Raw genomic sequence first — 22,369 nt, 5'->3', positions numbered from 1 at the left:
TCCTGTTTCAAGTGAATCCCATTCAAATCCAAATGGCGAGGCCAGGTGTTCAACTTAAGAGCAGTAGCTTTAGAATTCCCGACTTTTCCTTTCAGAAAGCCCCACAGAAAACAGCCCAATTATTATTGTTGTTGTTATTATTATTCAAAAACTAGTTCTGAGAAATACTTTAAATAACAGAGGAAAGCAAAAATGCTAATCCTCTTACATAACACAAATCCCAGATGGCCTTGTGTAGAGGGGAGGAAGATGCCATAATAGCAGTCACTATTATCAATTGTGCTGGGTGACAGATGTTAAAATGATGCAAGTGCTTGTGCTCACTCGCAGAACTTCAGTAAGTCTTTTCTTGTCATATTTCCCACAGAATAAAATCATAAATAAATAAAAAGTCATGTGCAGTCAAGCACTAATCTTCACTGCAAGTGCACAACTCATTCTGAATAATACTTAAGTAAAGCTATTACAGTCTTCATTTGCAATTCTACTCCTTAGCTAGAGAAAACTGCCACAGTAGCAGTACTGTCCTGTAGATCTCAATTTCTTATCCCTCCAACACTCTATAAAATAATCAAATAGTAGCACTGATTACTAGTGATATCTATACAAGTCCTATCAGCTACTGCATCACATACTACATGCACATTAACATGGAAATAGCTTTTTTTCTCTGGCCCTAAATTGCTTCAGATTAATGGCAGGTTCATGTGACATAAAGAGTATACAGGTACCCATTTCCCAGAGGATTTTGTCTCAGGGATAACCTCATAGTTAAGGATGACAGGGCTGCAGTGGAGGGTGAAGGAGGTACCTATCTGCCAGGAGGCAGTGATTACTTTAATAAAAACATCCCTAGAGCCTGCATAGAAATGCTCACTCAGCAAATGTACAGTTCAGGAACAGAAACATTTATAAGAAATAGCTTCATTCTCCTATTTCACTAGTGTTTGTCCAGAGTGAGTAAGGAACTAGGCTTGCTCAGACCTTGTCAGCTCTCAGAGTAACATCACCAAGTCACTGGGAACCAGGCATCAAACAAAACCAAGCAGAACCTGTTGTATATGATGTTACAAACAAATGTGGGGACAACCTGAGGTCAACACAAGAAGTCTCCTTGTCTACCTCTATTGGACCCTCTCCAATTCCCATAATTCTGAAATCACTGTTTCCTGTCCTTTTCCCAGGGATTCATGAGAATGACAGCTATCTCTCCCATTGCACTTCCTCAGACACAGGTGCTGCTGTAAAACAGGACTTGATGCAGGTGTCCTGTCCCAGGGAAACAGGGAGGAGTTCTTGCCCCACAAGGCGGTAGTATGTGTTTGCTAAGCAGCTGTCCTAGAAAAACTAAGAACCATCCTGCAACTGCCCGTTAAGCAACATGTATTCAGTGTGTTACTCCATTTCCACTAATAGAGAGTTAAATGTGGATATTCTGAGCCATGTGTATTAGGAACAAAAAAAGTCCCTAATCCTCAAGTAGAGGTTGCACACCCTTATTCCCTTCCCTTTCCTATAGCTACCATGAATATCAGGGATACCAGCCTTCCAGTCATGCTATTGGTCTGCATATGCATGTGTGCAGAGATTAATTTATTAAAATATGCCTCTCAGAACTGTGTCTGTACTGGTGGAGAAAATATCCAAGAAAGCAGTCTCACTGGTGCATGAGATTTGGCTTGTAGAAATGATCTGTTCTTAGATTTAAAACATAGTTGCTCCCCTTCCAATCCCTCTGCCTGCCCATTGCAATAATCATGAAACAATTGCTCCCAAGCACCAAGGCAGGAGCAGAATTTAGGTACAGAACAACAAAATGATCCTTTAGGGTATGCAGACTACAGTCCCTTTGCTGCTCTTCTTTTGTCTCCTACTCTTCTACATCTCTTCTGGTTCCTGCAAATAAACACAGCCAGTGCAGTACACTGTACATCATCTGGTTGGTAAGGGATTCCTTCAAAGGCTCAGCAGGATGATGACAGTGGGCTCCTTGTTCTAACCCCACTGGCATCCCACTGAGGTACTATTCAGCCAGGAAGGTGACTTTAAGAAGCAAGGTCACACTCAGAAAGGAAAATAATGAGGTTCCCCCCTTTTCCTCTTGCAAGCCCAGAAAAGTCTTTTTGCTTAGCCTTATTTCATTTTCCCTTGCAGAGCAAACATTAATTCAAACTACAGTTTTAAATGTCTCCTCAAAGAGTTAACTTATTATAAATGATCATGAAAGAAAATGCCCGTTTACACTCAAATTATAGAGAAGTCTCTTGTCTTTATCAAGTCTCAAGTGTATTTGCACTTAAAAGCTTCCCCCCCCACCCCCTGAAACAATAGTGCAGGTGCATTGCCCTTCAGCGTACAATGTACTTATCCTGGGAGGCAGGAAGTTGGTTTCACACCTGTTTCTTCTTTTTATTTGTTCTTGGCCTGGCTAATTTGCCGAATGTCATGATTGGTACAGCTGAGGCTGTCAGAAAGAATTACCACTTTGTAACATGACGGCCTAATTCTGGCAGTTCAGATTTTACAATGATTTGCCTTTTGTTCTTTCTTTCAGAAGCGGTCTGTTTTCTGTATTGCACACAAAACGAATTTGATAAGTAGTAACAGAAAATGTAAGAATAAGATAGGCTGCTTTATTATATGACTGGCCTTTTTTGATATTATGTTATAAAGGTTCTAAAGACAATGAGGTTAAGTCTCTGATATGGATAAAAAGGGTCTTGACATGGGCTGAAACAAATATTATTTTGCGGGAATTCATGACCTAGACTTTGCAAAATTTTTGGTCAGAATTCAAGGACTACTGAAAATGGAGAGATACTCTGTTTTCACATGAATGTTAAAGAAGTAGCAAGATGTGGTGGATATTTAGTACCCATATATACCTTTAGGTTTTAACTTTCTTCCCAGTCCACAATTTTTTAGTGTAAATCAAAGTGGGCACTTTCAGGAACTGCATTATCATGTTGATGACCATTTAGACTCTGCAGTTGACAGCTAGGAAGTTTTCTCTAAGAGTAAGTCAGCTCAGCCTGTGAAAGAACAATTTATGTAATTAATTTACTTTTGATCTTAAACATTTAAAGAGAGATAGAACTCTCTTAACATCCTTCTCCACCCCCAGTTTCTTTCTTACCAGATGTAAATAAAGATCAGACTATCGAGGATTTTTATAGCCTATACAGTTTTCTTCCAAGAACTATCCCAACAAGGACACCCCTTCACAGGCCACTCTGTTTACCTCTGTATTGCGGCCCTTTAAGGAACCTCCACTGTGTCCGAGCATGTCCACATTTCACAGAATCTGCAAGCACAGCACCCACCACCCTACAGCCCTTCCAGAATTCACCACCCTGGGTTCATCCACACCAGGTGTACCACCTGCAGCAATAAGTGATCTGGGATCTCATCTTTCATACTAATCTTGTCATGGTAGCAAAAACTTATTAGCTACAGCTTGGTAGGATGGGGATGGAGAGAGAGGGAGCAGGACTGAATCATGGCAGGATCACCAAAATGCAGCCTTTTCTCTTAAGCCATGTTATGACCAGAGGGATTGTGAGATACTTCTCAGCTCCTCTGTAGTACAGAAGTGTAGTATAAACACTGTAGGCCATCAGTACAAAGATCAAGCCATCTTTCTTTAACTTTTATGGGACACATATCATGAGCATTTCCATGTGAAACCACATCTTCCTATAGACAGACAGCTGCTGATTTCAGACAGCAAAAGGGTACCTAGCCGGCCCTTTGCCAGGAAATGGTGATAGTTCCAGAGCAACAGCACACTATTTTCCGGACCCTATCTTCATAGGGTCATTAGCTTCACTAAAGTGGCTGTATCAGACATTTATAGAGATGAGGTTTTACAGTTCCAAGTTAGCAAATCTTTTATTGCTGTCATTATCAAGGAGCTTGTGCAAGGCTGTTCTCCATCTGCTTCATCCTTGACAAGATTTATGACAACTCAGGCTTCATTGCCATGTTCCATAAGAATACCATATCCAGCCGCTCCAAGACTATCAACAGAACACACTTCCCCCGCAGTCTTCGTTGAATCTATCTAGGTTTATATTAATCATACCATGATGCTTCATCATTGTAGGCCAGTTGCATACGTTGTCTTCACCAGCCATGCTTATATTGCCAATCTATTTCAAATCTCTGGCACCTTCCTCCTTATGTGACTAAAAAGGATCAACATATCTTCTTATGTGAAGGAAAATACCAATAGCTGCACCCTAAGCCAAACTAACTTAACCCCAACCAAGCATTTTTGCCTTCTGCTTATGTTTTTTTGACCATTACACTCCTAGAGAGCATGCACCAATATTTTCAGGTTCTGCCAGACATTTGTCGCTGCGCATTTAGTTGTTTTAGGACCTTGACAGTGAGAACAGTTCAATGCTAGTGTGGAAAACGTCATCAAGATGCTTTCTACACACTTGACATGAGGAGAATGGAGACTTTATAAGCTACACAGCCTCTGAGAAGACTACATGAACCAGAGAATTCTTGCCCAATTCAGTGGCAAGTTTGTGTATAGTTTATACTGACAGCTTCCAAAACCAAAAGGACTGCCCAGGGTGCCATGTATATATATGTTCTACGTATATACATCATGTAAAATAAATCTGTGGATTCACTGTGTGTTCTTCACCTGCCCTTCAATGGCATGACTTATGAGACAGTAGTACTGAGATTCTAGATTACCCTTTCTCCTGTTCTGCACAAATCTTCCAAAATCTAAAGGACTGCCCAGGGTGCCATGTATATATATGTTCTACGTATATACATCATGTAAAATAAATCTGTGGATTCACTGTGTGTTCTTCACCTGCCCTTCAATGGCATGACTTATGAGACAGTAGTACTGAGATTCTAGATTACCCTTTCTCCTGTTCTGCACAAATCCCTCTTCCTACTCTAAATAAGTTTTCCTATAGACTTATCCCCCACCTTTTTTCCCTCTGCAAACACATTCCTTTCCCTCTATTCATATAAATGCACATAATTTCTGCATTGCTCTACCACCTTATACTTAATATACCTAATGTGAATATGTATTTACTCTCTCCTGGTCTCTTCACACACAAGAGCTAAGAAATGGGACTCAGAAGGCCTGTTCCCTCTCCTTCCGCTCTCTTTCCTCCACATTCAGAGAACACGGTACATCATACATCAAACAATGCAACACATACCAACGCTCACCACTGGAGAATGTTAGAGAATTGAGACAAACTACTTCCTAACGTCCTGTTACATTTTGCTATCCCTGGCCAGGATTTTTCTATTCACTAATCTACAGTTCTCCTGACTGGAGGGAGTGAAAAATAGGATCAATACTGGGTGAAAAGCTTTCCTCTGCAAAGGGAGAGACAGTGGGCCACTGGCGCTTATGCCTGGTGGAGAATAAGCTCATTTTTTCTACCTGACACAGTCAAGAAAACTGCCAGGTGCTATTAAATACAGAAATGTCTCATTACCATCCAAAAAAAAATATTCTGAAGTTGTTCAGCAAATACATTGTTTGCTGTTTGTACAGGTGAAATGTATTGGTTCCATAGAGAGAGACTGCTCGGCAGGGAGACCTTTGATCATCATCCTGCACTGGAAATTGCCCAGATACACCCACCTCTTACCAAAGGACAAGTTTACAGACCGTGTCCTTCCTATTGAAAGGAATTCAGGAGAGGAGTAGTTCAATGACAGTCCCTAAGGACTAGCTAACCTGCTTTGCTGGGGTCCTATCAGCACAGTCATAATCTGAGTCATTTAGAACAGATTAAGTGCACACAGAAGCCCTTTTAAGGCCACAGATGGGGACAGACTGAACAAAAGCATCTGACAATCTAGTATTAATACATACCCATAAAAGGAGAGCAAGCGAGAAAGTCTCCAAATTATGGACTGCCTTTCCATGTACTTGATAGAAATGTCTGCTCTATGGTCTGAAGAGATGAAAAGAAAAACAAAATAAAAAGACTAGGAATCCCAGTTTACCCCAAGTTAAAGCAAAAAAAATCCCTTCTTCTAACCTTTCCCAGAAAAGTTATCCAAAGTGAAGAGAATGCTATAAATTTTCAGTCCCACCTACAGGAATAATTTCCAGAAACTCTTTTACACCTCTGTTTCAGTGCCAGACCATCTACCTGTTGGTGACATTGAGGGCACAGTGATGCTACTTCTGTTCTATCTTCAGTAGGTCCAACCTACCGCCTTGGCTTGGACATATAATAAAATTGTTGGTGAGTTGACTCCCTAGCTGCCCACCACTGCAGAAATGCCTGACACCAAAGCAGGGGAGCTGTGATACTATTGCAGGCCCATGAAAATCTGTCAAGGTCTTACACAAAGAATCATTCACCATCAAAGATCATTCGTACCACTGGTATCTCCACTCTTAGCTGGAGTCCTAGAACAAGACTGGAAATTCCTCATAGAATTGTTGTCTGTCACTCCTCCCATCCCTGTCTTTCATAGTTTACAGTGTGTTATCCCAGGACATCCAGGTGACACACAGGCCTTGATAATGCAAAAATGGCCATCTGCTACCTGATCCACTGCTGGGGCATAGCAATAAGATGCTCCTACACTGCCAGAAATGGAGATGTTGGCTGCTGAAGTGCTTACTTCTTTTCAGAAGTAAGATTTTGGAAAACTGCAGTAATACAGCCTTGTTAGATGGTGCTAAAAAAAAGAAAATGGAGAACCTGGTAGAACTTCAGTACAACAATAAACTGAACCTGAAATCCCCAAAATGCCGCAAGTACATTCATATTACATGGAAATACTGGACATAACTAAATGAAAAAGACCATCCCAGAGATTCATAGAATGTTGATAATTAAAGTGATAAGAAAGATGGTATTTTATGCTCTATATGTCAAATTCTTGTTTGCAAATAACTGTCATGTAGACACTCCAGCAGGTGACTGTATAGCAAACTAACTGCTTAATATAAAAAGCAGTACCGTTGCTAGAACCTGTTGAGGTCACTTTTGCACGACTTGTAGCAAAGAAAGATACAGGAACAAAAATCCTTCAGACAAATTTTATTTCAGAATTAGATTTTAAAGAATAAACTGAGGTAGTTGATGCAGATTGTTTTGTGAAGACAATGGTTGTGAATTTCATTGTCTGGATAAAAGAAGGGAAGATTCAAATTCTTTTGGAAGAGTTGCTCATACTAATCTGAACTGGTAGAATTATATCTTGTGATGTAGTCCCAAGAAAATAATTAACCGATTGCAACATTAAAAATTAAAATCGAGGGATTAGTTTACGACAATTCTTGTGTTCCATATGTATTAGTGCCATAAAAAGCACAAGGGGTAAACACTTGTTTATTTAATTGAAAATGGCATTTAAAATTGGCACAGATACAGTGAATTTAGGGACAGAGGGGACTGTTTTGATCCGGCAGTTTAACTTACATAAAGCAGGACAAAGAATTTAAAATTTCTGTTGTGAGGGAACTGCTATTTGACTGTACATATTTTATTTAAAGACTTAAATAGTATTTAAATGTTAAAAATTATTCTCTATGGCAATAATTATTTTTAATTGTATCCCATTTTTCTCTGAAAAAAATAACAAATTAAGTTCCCAAGGATCTAGTACTCTGAACTGTTAAACAGTGAAAAATATTACATCTTCTGAGGAAATGGGTTAAAACCAAAAAAGTTTAGATAGAAAGTTCATGGATTGGAGTTTTTCATGTTTAATCAGATTTCATACCAACAAGTTTTCATGTAGCTCAGTGCTAGGAAGAGTTCAGTGGTGCTTATCCACTTTTAATCTATAGCTATAGGGCAGTCAGCAGCTCCATGCAGGTTCAGTTCTAACTCTGGAATTTGGTCTCCACAGTTCTGTCTCCTGAAATTATAATGAGGTTCCATCACTCGCCATAAAGCAGTACAAAGAAATCCTTTTTTTTTTATCTTGTGATCCTGTGTTATGCCACTAGTTACAGAGCATTACCGTTTTAATTTCACAGTGCCGGTTGCAGTTTGCTACTTCTGTTTCCTGAAACAGTTCAGCTATACTAAACAAGAGGTCTCCTCCTCTGGTTTACCTTCATCTGTGTTTTAGCTCCTTTTTAGATATGGTAAGTCTGCTGATCAGACTTACCACCCCTTTCTGACAAGGAGACATGTCCATTCACCAAGCCCTGTTTGAGACCATTTCCATGCACAATACTTCCTTGCATTGTCTTCTGAAGCATCTAAAAAGGTATGATGGGAATCTGTAGGCCAGATACTGTTTAGAAATAATGAAGGTGTCTACAAAAGGGAGGATTTAGAGAGTCTTTTTGTTTCTGTCATGAAAGAGGGGTTGATAATCCAGTGCATTCTCTCTCTCCAGAAGAATTAAGAAGGGCTCACCTTTGTCCCAATTCTGTACAATTTCTACCTCAGGTACGTTAGAGTCTAACTGCTGTAGGCAGCATCTACATCTCTTACCTTTGATGTATGCACGTCATGTTTCTCTTCTTACTGAAGATTTGCAGCCCTGATATGCTTTTGTCAGGATGAAGAGGCTCAGCTCTGTGGTACATCCGTATGTATCAAGGCCAGGTAGAGAATTTTTGAAGGGGAGAGGTGTAAACAGTGATGTTCATACACAGAAGAATGGATCAGATAAACAGCACACGTTTGATTGCTCACAGACTCTGTCATACAGAGGCTGGGGATGACACATTGTTTGTTTTGAATTCTTGGAGTCAGGAGCTCTCTTTCTGACTAAGCCCTACCCAAACTTCCTGTTCCTCGCACGGACTTCCTTTGTGAAATCGAGTTGTAATGCCTGAGGGGAGTAAAGTTTTAGGGCCGAAAATACAGACTTATATATATATATATATATATATATATATATATATATATAAACTTTATAAAAGCAGAATATGGTTTCTCACTTGTTGTCTGACAATAATTGTTATTTAAATGCATTCAGCTTACATTTAAAGAAACATTACTTCCAACTATTATGTCTACAAATTCCAGCTGGACTTGGAAGATCATTGCCATTTGTATGCTATCAACAGTAATGACAGCTTCAGAGCTCCAGTGAGCCCTTTGGATACAATCAAGTTAGGTTTGATTAAGATACGAGATTTTCCACTGCTTCCCATAGACTTCTGCAGATATAATGGAATGGAACTTAGCAAACAGTTCAGCTGAGCTATTGCACAAGAATCCATCTCCATCTTTCTTAGGCACATTGTCTTTCCAAGGCTAAGAGAATGATACACTGTTTGAAATGTATATGTCATCCTATAAGTGGCATCTTTAGAAGATGTAAATGAAAACAGTTAAACTGAAGCTAAGAAAAGTGCATTGCTTCACACCACCTGAAAAGCTGGATCACAGTCTTCACTAACTCCAAACCATGAGTGAATGAAATTGTATGTGGTTTTTAATTGATGCAAAAAATTATTTCATGAAGTTGAAAGGAAAATTGGCTTCATCTTCATGTCATCTTTTTGAATGCTAATGGCTTTCCTTACATTCACCATTCTTCCAAATTTCTGAAAAAACACATCTGGCTTTTTATAAAACAATCAATTATTGTGATTAAGATGTGTACACTGTTCCTTAAAAAAAAAAAAAAAAAAAAAAATCAGAGATAACAGAGTAACACAATGGTTCAACATGCACTTTATACAGAATTCAGGTTCTCAGTACATGAAGCCAGAGAGGTAACTCAATCTATCATGCTGAGATAACCATCTAAATAATCCTGCGCAGTACTGAAAGATGTAAACAATTCTTGAGAGCAGACAGGTGGTACAAAACCATAGCAACAGAAGGTCTGGACAATGTGGTACAAATGCAAACAGAACTCTCCATATGTATTGTTTTATCCTCTGCCTAATGTAAAATTGTACTTTAGCTCCAGTGTATTTCAAATTTAAATTAATTTCCTTGCACTTGCTATGTCATCTCTTCATTCCTTGCACCTGTCTCCCTCTTGTCTTCTGGTTTTCATCAACATTTGGTGACTAGGTACTGTTCAATATCCAACCAGGACCTGAGCTCAAACTGTGTACCTGTTTCCTTACCAGAAAGCCCTACCCCTGCTTTTTCTCCCATCAGACCTGTCACACACTATTGTGTACTGCCAGAGTGGGTGCCAGGCTGCTATTTTCCTCACGTGTCCCATATAATCAACACAGGGTGAGGAAGTGCCAGCAAAGACTTCCAGAGGAAAATCTTGTACTCCTTAGTTCATCTAGTGAATTGATGATCTGGCAGCTCCCAGAGATATGTACTTTTCACCAATTCCATCAGGATTTTAGGCAGTTATGTCAAGAGGATTGTTTCATTACAATTTTAAATTTTATATGCAAACTGTCTGTCTTAGGCTGCATTTACATTAGCATATTGGTTCAGAGCAGTTGTGCAGTCTTGAAATAACTCTCTCAGTCATCCCCACTTATTGCACATTGGCTGAGTTCACAGATAGGGTTTTGTGTTTACAAACCAGAACCCTTCTGGAGGCTGTGTTATAGGTGCACACCAAATGTGCTTCGGCCCTTCAAGGGATGTAGGAATCTCAACCAACAATTGGCCTTTTAGGTAGCTTGGAAACATATTCATTGTAGGGGTGTTCAGTCCAGGACACCACACTAAATCTTGACTGAAGTAAAATCCCCAAACTGTGTACAGCACAGATATAAAGATCTCACACTGATTGCTTTAATCTGTGTGTTCTGTTAAGTTATATTATTTTCTAATATAGTCATATCTTTATGACAACTGAATTCAGACTCCAAGTCTCCCCCTCTTCTACTGTTTCTCTACTTCTGCTTTTCTTCCCTTGCTTCCAACTAGTGTGCACCTCCCCTGACATTACTTTTCCTGTAATAGCTCTCTTTTATATTTTTCCCACCCAGAATCTTTCCATTTTAGTAATTCAATCCATTAGCAATTACCCAGCACATCTTTGACTAGCAATAAAAGTGAATGTAGCTGTCTACAACTGAGCCATTGTTGAGAACTCTCCTTATAAGCAATAGAAAGAAATAGGCACTTCTGGGTATGATTCATCTTAACCTACAGTAGACACTGAATATAGGTCAGATGAATCATGTCTTTAAAGTGCCTACTTCTCCTTATCGACTATAAAGGGAGCCTAGTGTGACTAGATCAGATTTATATCTCCACACTGCAGCCATCTAAGATCAGCTGTTTTCCAGGCTGTCTTCTATCTTTTCCAGTTTGTTTTTCCTTTAATATGAGTGACAGAAAAGCCCTACAATCTGGATGAAACTAGATAAAACAAGGCCATAAGGCACATGCTCTTCTGGGGAGAAGGGGGAGACTTGGATCCTGAGGAAACAGTACCTGAACATATTTTCTGTAGTGGGAGAATGGGTGGATTAGCTTTCAAACTATGTATATGCTAGGTGATATTTGTGTTAACCTCTTCTGCCTGATTCAGATCAAAGGAGAAAGAGCTCATGCTTGCTTCGCACTGGTTTCAGCTGAGTCAAAAAGCAGCATTTAATTCCCACCTAGGTTCACTGCTGGCACCTTCCTAGATGAGACAACTGCGCAACGGTGTGAATGGAAAGATAGATAAAAGCAATTAAAGTCATCAGTGAACATTGCAATAATGAATCACTAAGAATCAGAGTATTCACCTCCTGAGGAAAAGGAATGACTTCAGATTTACCCAAAGGTGAACCAGAGCACTATTTGGATGCAGCTATGTGTCTATGAAATGAGAACTGGGTAGAGTGTGGGGATTTGTTTTCATGTGCAGATTGCATTTACAGGGCATGTTAAGTACTTCAGTATTTAATAAAAAAACAATTAGTTATCTATGCAGAGGACAATAAGACTCCTTTGGAAATATCCATCTCATTACCATTAAAAGCAAATAAAGTGATTATGAACAGTGTAACCATACAATTAACTGATTAAATCCACACTCTTGCCTATACCGGACCTGCTTTTCAATATGACTTTTATGATTAAAAAAATAGGATTGTACATGGTGATGCATACCGAAGCCTTCTGAGCATAAGTGAAATTTTTTATTAAAATTGTATGTTTCAAGATAAAACAGCTTTTTCAAATGTAGGATAATGAAAGAATAAGACTGTTGACAGAGGTGTAGAACTCACAAAAATGGCTTTGGGGAGAGGGGAAGGTAATTAACTGCCGAACAATGCTTAAGTATTTGAAAATTACAAAAATCATTTATTGTAAAGATACTCCCAAACTACAGATACAATTCTAATTATATCGCAAAACAAAAGACAGTCAACAAACTACAATGTTATGAAAAGTAGAAGGGATCAAGCAGCCTTTTCTCTTGTAGGCTTGAAAATATTTTATTGTTCTTGCCCAAAATTCTCCACGATGAAATAAATTAAAAGACCTATAATCAAGCACTCTGGACTGTAGGGAATTTGGACTAAAATGGAGGCCATGGAAGGAAATATGATGACTGGACAACAGAATAGCCTCTCCTCCAAACACCAATTATGATTTAGGCCAAACAGCAGGGTATTTAATTTTTTAAGTTTGTTAGTGTAAGTTTCCATGTCATGTGTTAAAAGTTATTTTTTGTTCAAATGTATTTTGTTGTGAATAACTGAAATCCATTTTCCTGAAAAAGGTACCTAAGGAGTAATTTATTTGACGATTGTTGCATAAAGGCAAAGAATTCAATTTTCAGTATTTAAAGATCACGGTATCCCCCCGAAACATTTAAAGTATTGTATTTGACACTGAAAGATCAAAAAGTGGTTACAGTTCTGTATATAAGGAGTGTCATTCATGAGATTACTTTTTTTTTTCATGTCTTAATGTACATTTTAGTATACTGACCAATCTACATAAAGAATAAGAAACACCAGAGTTTTGAAGGTGCTAAAACCTAGCAAGACACCAAACTTGTCAAGAGAGTGAATGAGAAACATTCTAAGCCAGCTGCAGAGGAAATAAAATGTTTTCTTAGTGTACTCACTATAAGAAAAAAAAGAGAGTTTTGTGATTTTTTTGCGTTAAGAGCTTCAGGAGTAATTATATGCATTTCACAGAAAAGAATCATCATATCTAGCAATGAACAATGCAGAATGTGAGAAAAAACTATGTCCTGACAGTGTAGGATGTTTTTTGCTAGAAGTATATTTTTCATGCATCAGTCAGTCTGTTTTACATTTTACAAGCAGTAGTACTAAAGATTGCCTGAAACTTATAAGTTTAGAGAAAAAGACCTAACAGCAAATTGCTTGGGATGTCTGATAATATAATAAGACTACTCAAGCTTCCTCTGTATGGAAAGCAGGCCTGAATTCCCAAACAAAGTGAAATACATAAGTGGATTTTCAAAATGTGTGTCACAAGAATTTATATTGGTTGAGGAATGAGAGAGGTTTAGCAAATATTCAGCTGAAGAGCAGTTAGTCTTGTTTTCTGATAAGCTGTCAGAAAACAGCTTTATATTTTGAGCTTGGATGGGCCTAATAGTTTAGTCACCATGTCAAGCATCAGTAAAACTTCATTCTGTCAGCAGTAGACTTTCAGCGTGCCACTACATTTTAAAATGAAGAGTTGGCGTGAACTCTGTTAACCATAACCTCAGGCTCTTCCTGGAACTGTGATACACCCACGCCATGCAGCCTTCACTGAATATCATGTTAACACTCCTCCCCCATGCACGGCTGTTATGCTGTATGTGAACAGCAACAGTCAAATATAAGACTAAGAACCAGCTGCACCCTATTATTCAGTTCACTTTCAGATTTGCATACTTACCAAATATTCCCTCAGTGGGATATTCGTTATTTCTAGTATTTTACTTAGCACCAGTACAGAATTTCCCACTAAAATAAGTTTTCATCAGAAGGGACTTTTATTCCTTGAAAAGGCATTGGATCGCAGATATATATTACTTCCAATGAATTTCCACTGAAGCACAAGGGAATTTGGCCTAGAATTTCAGAGACTGCAGTTTCAAGGCAGCTCCATCATGTGCATTGCTTTAAGTTCAGGCATGTTAAGGCTTCCAGGGAACTTTCATACAGAATTAAGAACCTGAATACTAGAAGCCCCCTCTCTCTCTTTTTTACCTAAAGAGCATGCTAGAACTTAGGGACCAAAAGTTTATGCTAAATTTGGAAAAAAAATTCTATCTTTCAAAAATCTGTGAAAATCTAACTTTTTTTCCCCAAAGTTAAGTAGCTTGGGACCTCATTCTCTGCTTCAGCTTCAGGAATGAAAATTCTTTGTTTTCATGACCTCTACTTCTAGACCAGGAAAAGGTACATTGTCTGACTGGTAGTGCTTAAACTGAAACTGAAATTGTTGCTGAAATCACTCAGGGACTGTCCCCTGGGAGCTACAAAGTTTGCTAGATTACATAGTTCACTACACTTCCAGTAAAGCAGTGTTATAAGCTAAATTAGAAAGTCAAGGCACTTCCCGTAGAAAAATGAAAATTTTATATTTTCATAAATCAGAACAAAAGGAATCTGCAAATTCATTGAATTTACCACTTTTAAGTTGGTGACATATCTTTCAGCAATGAGACCAAGGGTAGCTGGGGTTACTTTTACATGTTTTCTTCCTTTTGGGGAACTGCTAAAGATACACATGGTGGTCTCCTAAACCACCAGCCTGGACATGACATCAGCTCTTAACAGCCTGCCATAGCAGCTGGTAGGGTTCACAACAGAACTAATCACCTTCAGCTTACATCTGCTCAAACCCCATGGGACTTAATATGACCACTGATACAATTTGTAATTTTTCTTAGAAAGAAATTAGAAAATAAAAGGACTGGGGATAACTAAAATGTAAAGGTAGGCAACAGCAAGAAAAAAGTGAAGCCATGAGGCAGCTGAAGAAGAAAAAGTGAAAGAAAAAGAGTAGGAGGAAGAGAAAACAAATCTCAGTGAAACAATAAAATGGCATTGTCATAATGCAAATCAGCTACCTGTGACTGCCTAATTGACAGGATAGTCACATCTATTCCTACATGTTCTGCCTTAGTTTTAAAAAATTGAGCTGGGCTTGATTAAGTTAATTGCTCTAGGGGCTGAAATGAATGAAGGATATAAGTGGCTTGAGAGAAGTAAAAATAAGGATTCAGTATACTACAGTATATGTATAGAAGGGGTAAAGGGCAAGAGGAGACTCTGCAGTGGCATCTGTAAGGGATCATGCACTTCACCAAGTGCTGCTAGTGGGAAAGTTGCAGTCTCCTTTGACTCCCAGCTAAATCTAATCCTGGCAGAAATAAGGTAAAGGCAGTAAGATCTGTTGTATAGTCATTAGAATCATATAATAATAACATCATTGTATCAATACATCAGTTCTGTGAGATAGTCAAAGAAATAGGAAGTGGCAGTACAAGTGAAATGGGATTACCTTGGATCACAAATACATTAGGAAAGCATTGTAAAGGAGTTCATCCTTAAACAGTGTGAGATGCATGCAGCCCATCAATTTAATCTGAATATGGCTCAATATTTGTAGAACACTTTAGACACACATGCATACATACAAAACACACAACGCACTGCTGGGAATTACGTGACCATGGGAGACCAACTGCCTGCACGCAGAATGGGAATGAGATGCCACTAGTAACGCAAGAGCTCTCCTATCTGTGGAAGTGACAGCTCACTAATTGTAGCCTCCAAAGGGAAGCTGCCCAAGCTGTTTCAGCTAAGGTGCCTCTAAGTCACGAAGCTGAGACCAGCCTTTCTAGAGGTAGAGTCAGACCTTCCATGGGTTGACTCATCTTCTGAAGTTGTCTGTCTCTCCTTATTGACTGCAGAGGAAGCCTACTACCTCACATGTTATTTTCGGCTTATTTCTGGTAAGCAGAAAAGGCTTTATAGAAGGCCTAATCACAGAAGAAACCTTGCACTGAGTAATGATAAACTGATTCAGTTTTAATGAAACAAATGTACGGACTCAGTTTTTAATTCAAGAAACGGACTGTGGGTAATTAAGGTAATTAGTGAGTGATGTCAACTGGGCTGATGAGCTCAAAGACTCATATGTGAGGCCTGGAATTTCTTTGTCAAATTTATGAATTTGTCTGTCATTCATTATTCAAGAAAGAAGAAAACATATTACATATAAGAGGATAAATAATTACCTGAGAAGGGATGTTAGAGGCAAGCAGAGGTACATAGGCAGCTGGGAAAAAACCCTGAAAATACATATCTTTATATATATATATATATCTTGAAGGTGAGAAAGTGAAGGAAAAAAGTGAGAACTGCCATAGTATAGCTGAGTTACATATCACAGAAAAAAATTAAGACAAATACCCTTGACCATATAAGCAAGAAGAGATGAAGGAAAGAAGAAAGAGTTCCCCACCACTGAGGGTGAGATAGCATAAGAGAAATTAATTAAACAAGCTACATAATGTCTAGGTAGCAAAGGAAAATTTTGCCCCAGTTTTCCATGAAAAGAATGCTGAATGGGAAGAGGTAAAGGAAAGAAGTCAAAGAGAAATGAAAGCATTGAAATTAAAATTATATCCAATATAGACACAGAACACAGAGCTCAACCTGAAGAAGGTATGGGAGGGAGGGGATACAGTCTAGAATATTGAAAGAACTAACACAAGAAAATGCAAGTCTTATATGTGGGATTTTATGGGACCAATCAAATCAGGTAATATATGAGGAAAGACCAGCAAATAAACCAGTAATATTTAAGAAGGTAAAAATTAGGATTCCATTAGTGGGGCCTCAGGAATGTGCATTGTTTAGAATGTAATTAGAAGGAAATAATAATTTTCCATGGAATTATATTGAAAATGGGCTAAACACAGTAACAGTTTACCATGAAATATTTTTTTTAATGAACAGTATAATTCTTCCTTAATTTTTTTAATAAAAGAAAATTCAGATTTATTCTAAGGTATAGCTCATCTATCTAGACTTTGCTAAATCATTTAAAATTTTTTTACACTGGCAGTTAACAGAGGAGCTGAGGTTTAGCTAAGAATTGTATAGTAAATACAAAATGGAGCTAACTAGGAGATGGCAGCAGTTTGTACTAAGAGGTCATTTGTATTTCAGGGACAATATTCTTAAAGATTCTTAAAACCCTAAAACCCATGACAGACCAAATGATTGAGAGCTTTCACAGATAACAAGACATAATGTAATAATGTACAAATTCAGGTTGGGTGCTGGCATAAAGCTGAGAGACACCATTAGTATGGAAGAGAACTAGAATATCACACAGTAGGCTGAGCTAATAGAAATTCATGAATTACCTGATTAATACAACATATGGAAGCTCTTGCAATTACAGGTTCATAACAAGAATAATTCCTGTAAGTTAGGAGCTCTTATGTGTCAGTGACAGCAAAGAGGAAGGTCAGTGTTATCATTTCAATATTGATCATTCGGAGTTTCATCTGACCTAACTTCAGATGTCTACAGTGTAGACATATTTCCTCTAACTCCTCAATCCAGCCTGCTTTTGCAGTCACAGGAGACAAACAGGCACTTCCAGACATTATTGATCTGACCTTTTCCAGACCTTTACTTCAGAATGAGATGAATCACTTATTTCTCTCTATTGATTATGAAAGAAGTCTAGACAATTATATGAGTTTGGGATATCTACACTCTGAGTATACTTGCAGTGAATAGGCATGTAGAGCCAATATGAAAAAGATAAATGCAATATTCTAACATGTTACTCAAGATCTTTCTCTAAAGCAAAGAATTTTGGTTTTGTTTTTTTTACTAAGCACTATGAAAAAAATTATCTGGAATTCTGTGTAAAAGCTTACTAATTCATATTCCAGCAAGATACATTAAAGCTGTTCATAAAGAAGGGATAATGGGATGACCTGGGGAAAGGAGAGATTACTGTATGAGAGGAGACTAAAGGAGCTTGCATTGTTTGGTTAGCAAAACACAGCCTAAGAGGAAATATGACTGCTTTCTATAAAAAAATTGCTGAAAACCAGCAAGGGAAATAATGCTGCTGAAGCTAAAGGCTATGTTTACAAACACAGTTGGATAGCTCAGTTCTCACCTTCACTCCATTATGCGTATTGCCTGCGCATCTACTCATGTGAAATATTTATTCACTTCCAGGACCTCTTCAGGAAGCAACCAACCAGTTCCCGCCAAAAGAGAATGTAGGAGTCCTCAAGCATCCCCAGCACATATATGCCACAGCCCAGAGCACGCAACATCTACTCTCTATCTCATGCCATGGGAACACCATTCTGTGAACTGCAACACAGTTCTCACACTTTTAAATATGATGAACCCCACCACCACCATCCCCAACAAAAACAGTCGTCATGTTTTAGATGTATGTGAGCACCATATGGCCAGTATGTGTGGACTGGGTTCATCTGCCCATCTGCTCTACAGAGGATTAACCTTGAGTATCAGCCAGTCTGCACTGCTTGGGCCAGAGGACTAGAGATCACTCTGTGGGATGGGTGTGCTTAGCAATGTAGCTGTAGCCAATGTTGTAAATAGATGGGTAGAAAAGGGCCATAGCCATGAAGACGTTCATGATGGAAATTAGTTTCTAACCATCACAGAATGACACTAATAAACAGTTTCCTACTGTTGCTGTGAGGACAAGAAACTAATCAGCTTCAAAAGGAAGATGATGTGTTTCGTGATGCCTGCCACATTAGGGGATAATTTTTAGGCTGGGTCTGAGATGTCATGTTCTTATCCACGAATCATCTATACTTCCAACAGATACTACTTTTATCTTACTTTCTAGTATATGCCAAATGGTGTCTCAGTGTAATTCTTCAAGTCCAAAATGGAGTCTGGTTCACTTTTGCATCATGCCCTTTTGCAATGATGTGTGCTTTCAGTCTTGCTTTCCTATATACTCTGTTCCCACTTGCTAGGAAGTTTTACAAAGAGCAGTCTCTCTTTTTTTTTAATGTGAAGAGCACTCTGAGAAGTTCAAAGAGTCTCTAACGCCAAGAAATCAGCCCTCACCTAATTAAGAGCTCATTTACTCCAAACAGAATTGCTACAGTGAGCTACAGACTGTTTCTGATCTGCTTGGAAAACACCTTTTCTGATGATGCCAGATGAAATACCATACACAGATTTTTTTTCAAGCACATATACTTGGTTCTCTTTCATATGTAATGAAGATAAAAGCTCTATCTGCACACAGGTTTTCTGAATATCTAACCATATGCACTTGTCTACATCTATATACACAGAGACATATACACAAGCTGTATTAGCAGTCCATGAAGGTGAGCAAAAAGTAACATCTTTCTTCTTTTTCTTTTGCTTTCATTTTTTATTTCCTTTTCACCATTCCCTTCTTCTCTGTTTTCTTAGCCGTGTTTCCTACAGCCATAGTGTAACAAGGTACTTAAGCACACACCCAACACAGTAAATCTATTTCACATATATAGAGAGCATGAATGCAGGTCCCTAAGCCACGAAGCAGTGCACATTTTCCAGGGCAGGCTAAGGAACAGTCACCCACGTCCTTCCTTCCCCTCTTCCCATCATTTACACTGTCCTTCACAGCATGCTCCCATCAAAGCCGTGTGATGTGGTTGCAGTAACATGGACGTATGCCCTTCCCTGCTCACACTGCAGCTTACTGAACAGTCAATTTGACAGTTATAAGAATCATCCGAGGCTCTGGGCTGAAACTGGTGACAGAGCATCACAGTGCCTTACATTTACTGTTTGTAAGGAATAGTGTCTGGGATTTACCTGCAACTGTCACGGACGAGCTCCTACTAATGAAATCTGAGCTAGTGTCAAAAAGGAGAGGACTCCCTTAGTTTGTTTATCACCTCATTAGCAAAATTAATTAGCAAAAACACTTCACCATGACAATCACAAATGAATCCCCAGGATATCTACCTGGAGATTTTGGGATAAAACCTCTTCCGGAGGACTATTTTCTCCGGAATCTGGTTAACTCAAGCGTTAGCCCCTTTCAGGTTTGCATTTTCTATGTGCTCGCAAGGATATAAGGAAGCTCTGAAAATAATTGGAAGTGCTTGATGTATTCACTGTCTGCAATACTTTGCAAAGCTTCTTCAGAATTGTGCTTTTCAAACATGAGGATAACATTCAGCAGTATGAAATCTTCAGGAACAATTAACTTCTGAATTTTGTACTCAAAAATATTTACAATCCTCTACTGAATGAATGATAGCATGATGCTAAAATCACAAAACCAGATCACAAATATACAGATTATAGATTCTCTGGCCACTCTTAAAAGCAAAGCATAATTACATTAGTAAAATGAAAAGAGAACCTGAAAGTCAGGATTCACACAGTAAAACCAAACAAAAATGTGTTAATTAAATGCCAAATCAAACTGGTGCACTTTTTAACAAGATTTTAGCTCTTGCAATGATTTGCTTATTCTGCTAAACAAAAGGATAGGAGTTTCACAGCATGGGACCTGAGAAGAGAAACACCCGAAAACCGACATCATCTATTTAACAAACAGAGCTGGAAAAAGAATTTTTATTCAGCTAATAAATAGGTATTGTTTTCTTTAACTACTGGTAAATGTGCACCAGAAAGAAATAGAAAATATTTCAGTTTACTGCCTTATTCCCAGCCCCATGCCATTCTGTTCTGTTACAAAAAATTTGGCAGCTGCTAAGCAGCCAGTGAATGCAAGTGAGTGACGTTCCAGAGAATGGGATGACCTTGCCACCAGTAAATCCATGTGGACAGGTTGGAAGAAAGCTCATGTCTACAGGGCAAGACAGACAGATGACAGTTTTTTCCCAGGGTAAGACAACTCACTTGGTGGACACAACAGACAATCTGGCTACTGCATCTGTAATCCAGATGGTCATTAGTATTTGAGAATGGCTCACTATTACTGAGCCCAGTCTAGTTCATTTAATGTAGATGACCTTCTCTGCATCACCTCTAAACCAGACAGCCATTTCTTGCCTAGAGGACCCCCAGCTTTAAATATGATGAGCATTAAAGTACGCTACTGCATGCAGACCCAGACATTTAGTTTGTGCTGGTATTTGTGCAGTTTATAAAAAGTACATCAGGAATAATACACTGTATTTTGAGACATAACACAACAACCCATGACATGTTTCCAATGTGCATAATTTGGGTATAACGAGGGGTTTTTTGTTTTGCTTTGGTTTTTTGTGAAACCATTTGAAGATCAGATTTTTCAAGTGATAAAAGTGGGTAGAGTTTCTCTAAGATTATCAGCTGAAGAGCTGAATCTTAAAGCTCTATTTTAAAAACCATGCAGAGAACGAGCTTTCAGAGGGCTGAAAGAACAAATATGACAAGACTGGATGCAAAATAGATCTCAGCCTTTTCTTGAATTTTAGATCATTACTGCTTGAAATTAAAATAAGTATTATGTTTTGAGCAAATAATACATCGCTAAAAGATTTTGGAAGGGATTAAAACAAAATTTACCTCAACCTATTTCCCTAACAGTTTTCTTTGTGGGTAAAGTAGAAACACAGTTTGGAGACTAAACCACTGGAATCCTTTTTCTTCTTCTTTTTTTTTTTTTTTTACTGATTTTATGTACCACCTGAACAGTTCAAGTATTTCAGCAGATTTAAGAGCATACCCTCTAAACCCTTTCCTTATTCCTGTAAGCATTTGTGCATATTTTTCTTCATCCTTGAGATGGGAGCTACGATTCAAAAAAAAAAATATAGTAATTTTAACTGGGTCAGTGTTTGCAGTTCACAGTGTAAACCTATCAGAGGGATTCTGCAGATGTCCAGAAGGTGATATTTATCCACCCTCTCAATTATATGATACATAAAGTGTCCTAGAATGGATAGGCAAAAATTGAGATCCTTGTGTTTGTCATCTATTTAAAAAGCGCTGCTCAGTGAATGTAAGTGAAACATCATTTTGTGGTTAAGACTCTTGGGAAGAATATGAGTAATTTCTTTCCAGTTCTTACAGATTTCCAGGATGACTTTGGACAGGTGACATAAGGTATTGAAAGATATTTTCATGTATAAGATTTACAGTGGATTTATACACTATTCAGGAGATCTAAACAACTAAGCCAAGGATGTTTTTAGGCTGATCAGAAAGATTTAAGCATGAGTGTAAGAACTGTAAAACCTTGACCATTTAGATTACATAAGAAGTGAGTAAATGCCACATCGTTTGCATGAGAAGGGCATAAACTTTCAGTTGCATCACTAGCTGTGACGACTGCTCCATTGTGGTTCAGTGAAAGGCAACAGCTACATACAGTCTGTTGGAGTGCCAAAACAGCTTTTTTAGCTGACACTTACACACCCTTGAAAATGACACTAAGCATCAAATTCAGCCTAAAATCAAACTAGTGGTACTCTTCTTCATTTTAAAAAAATGACATTTTTACCC

This window comes from Athene noctua, chromosome 1 (genome assembly GCF_965140245.1).
Source record: "Athene noctua chromosome 1, bAthNoc1.hap1.1, whole genome shotgun sequence".
NCBI lineage: Eukaryota > Metazoa > Chordata > Aves > Strigiformes > Strigidae > Athene > Athene noctua.
This window is presented reverse-complemented; position numbering follows the sequence as displayed.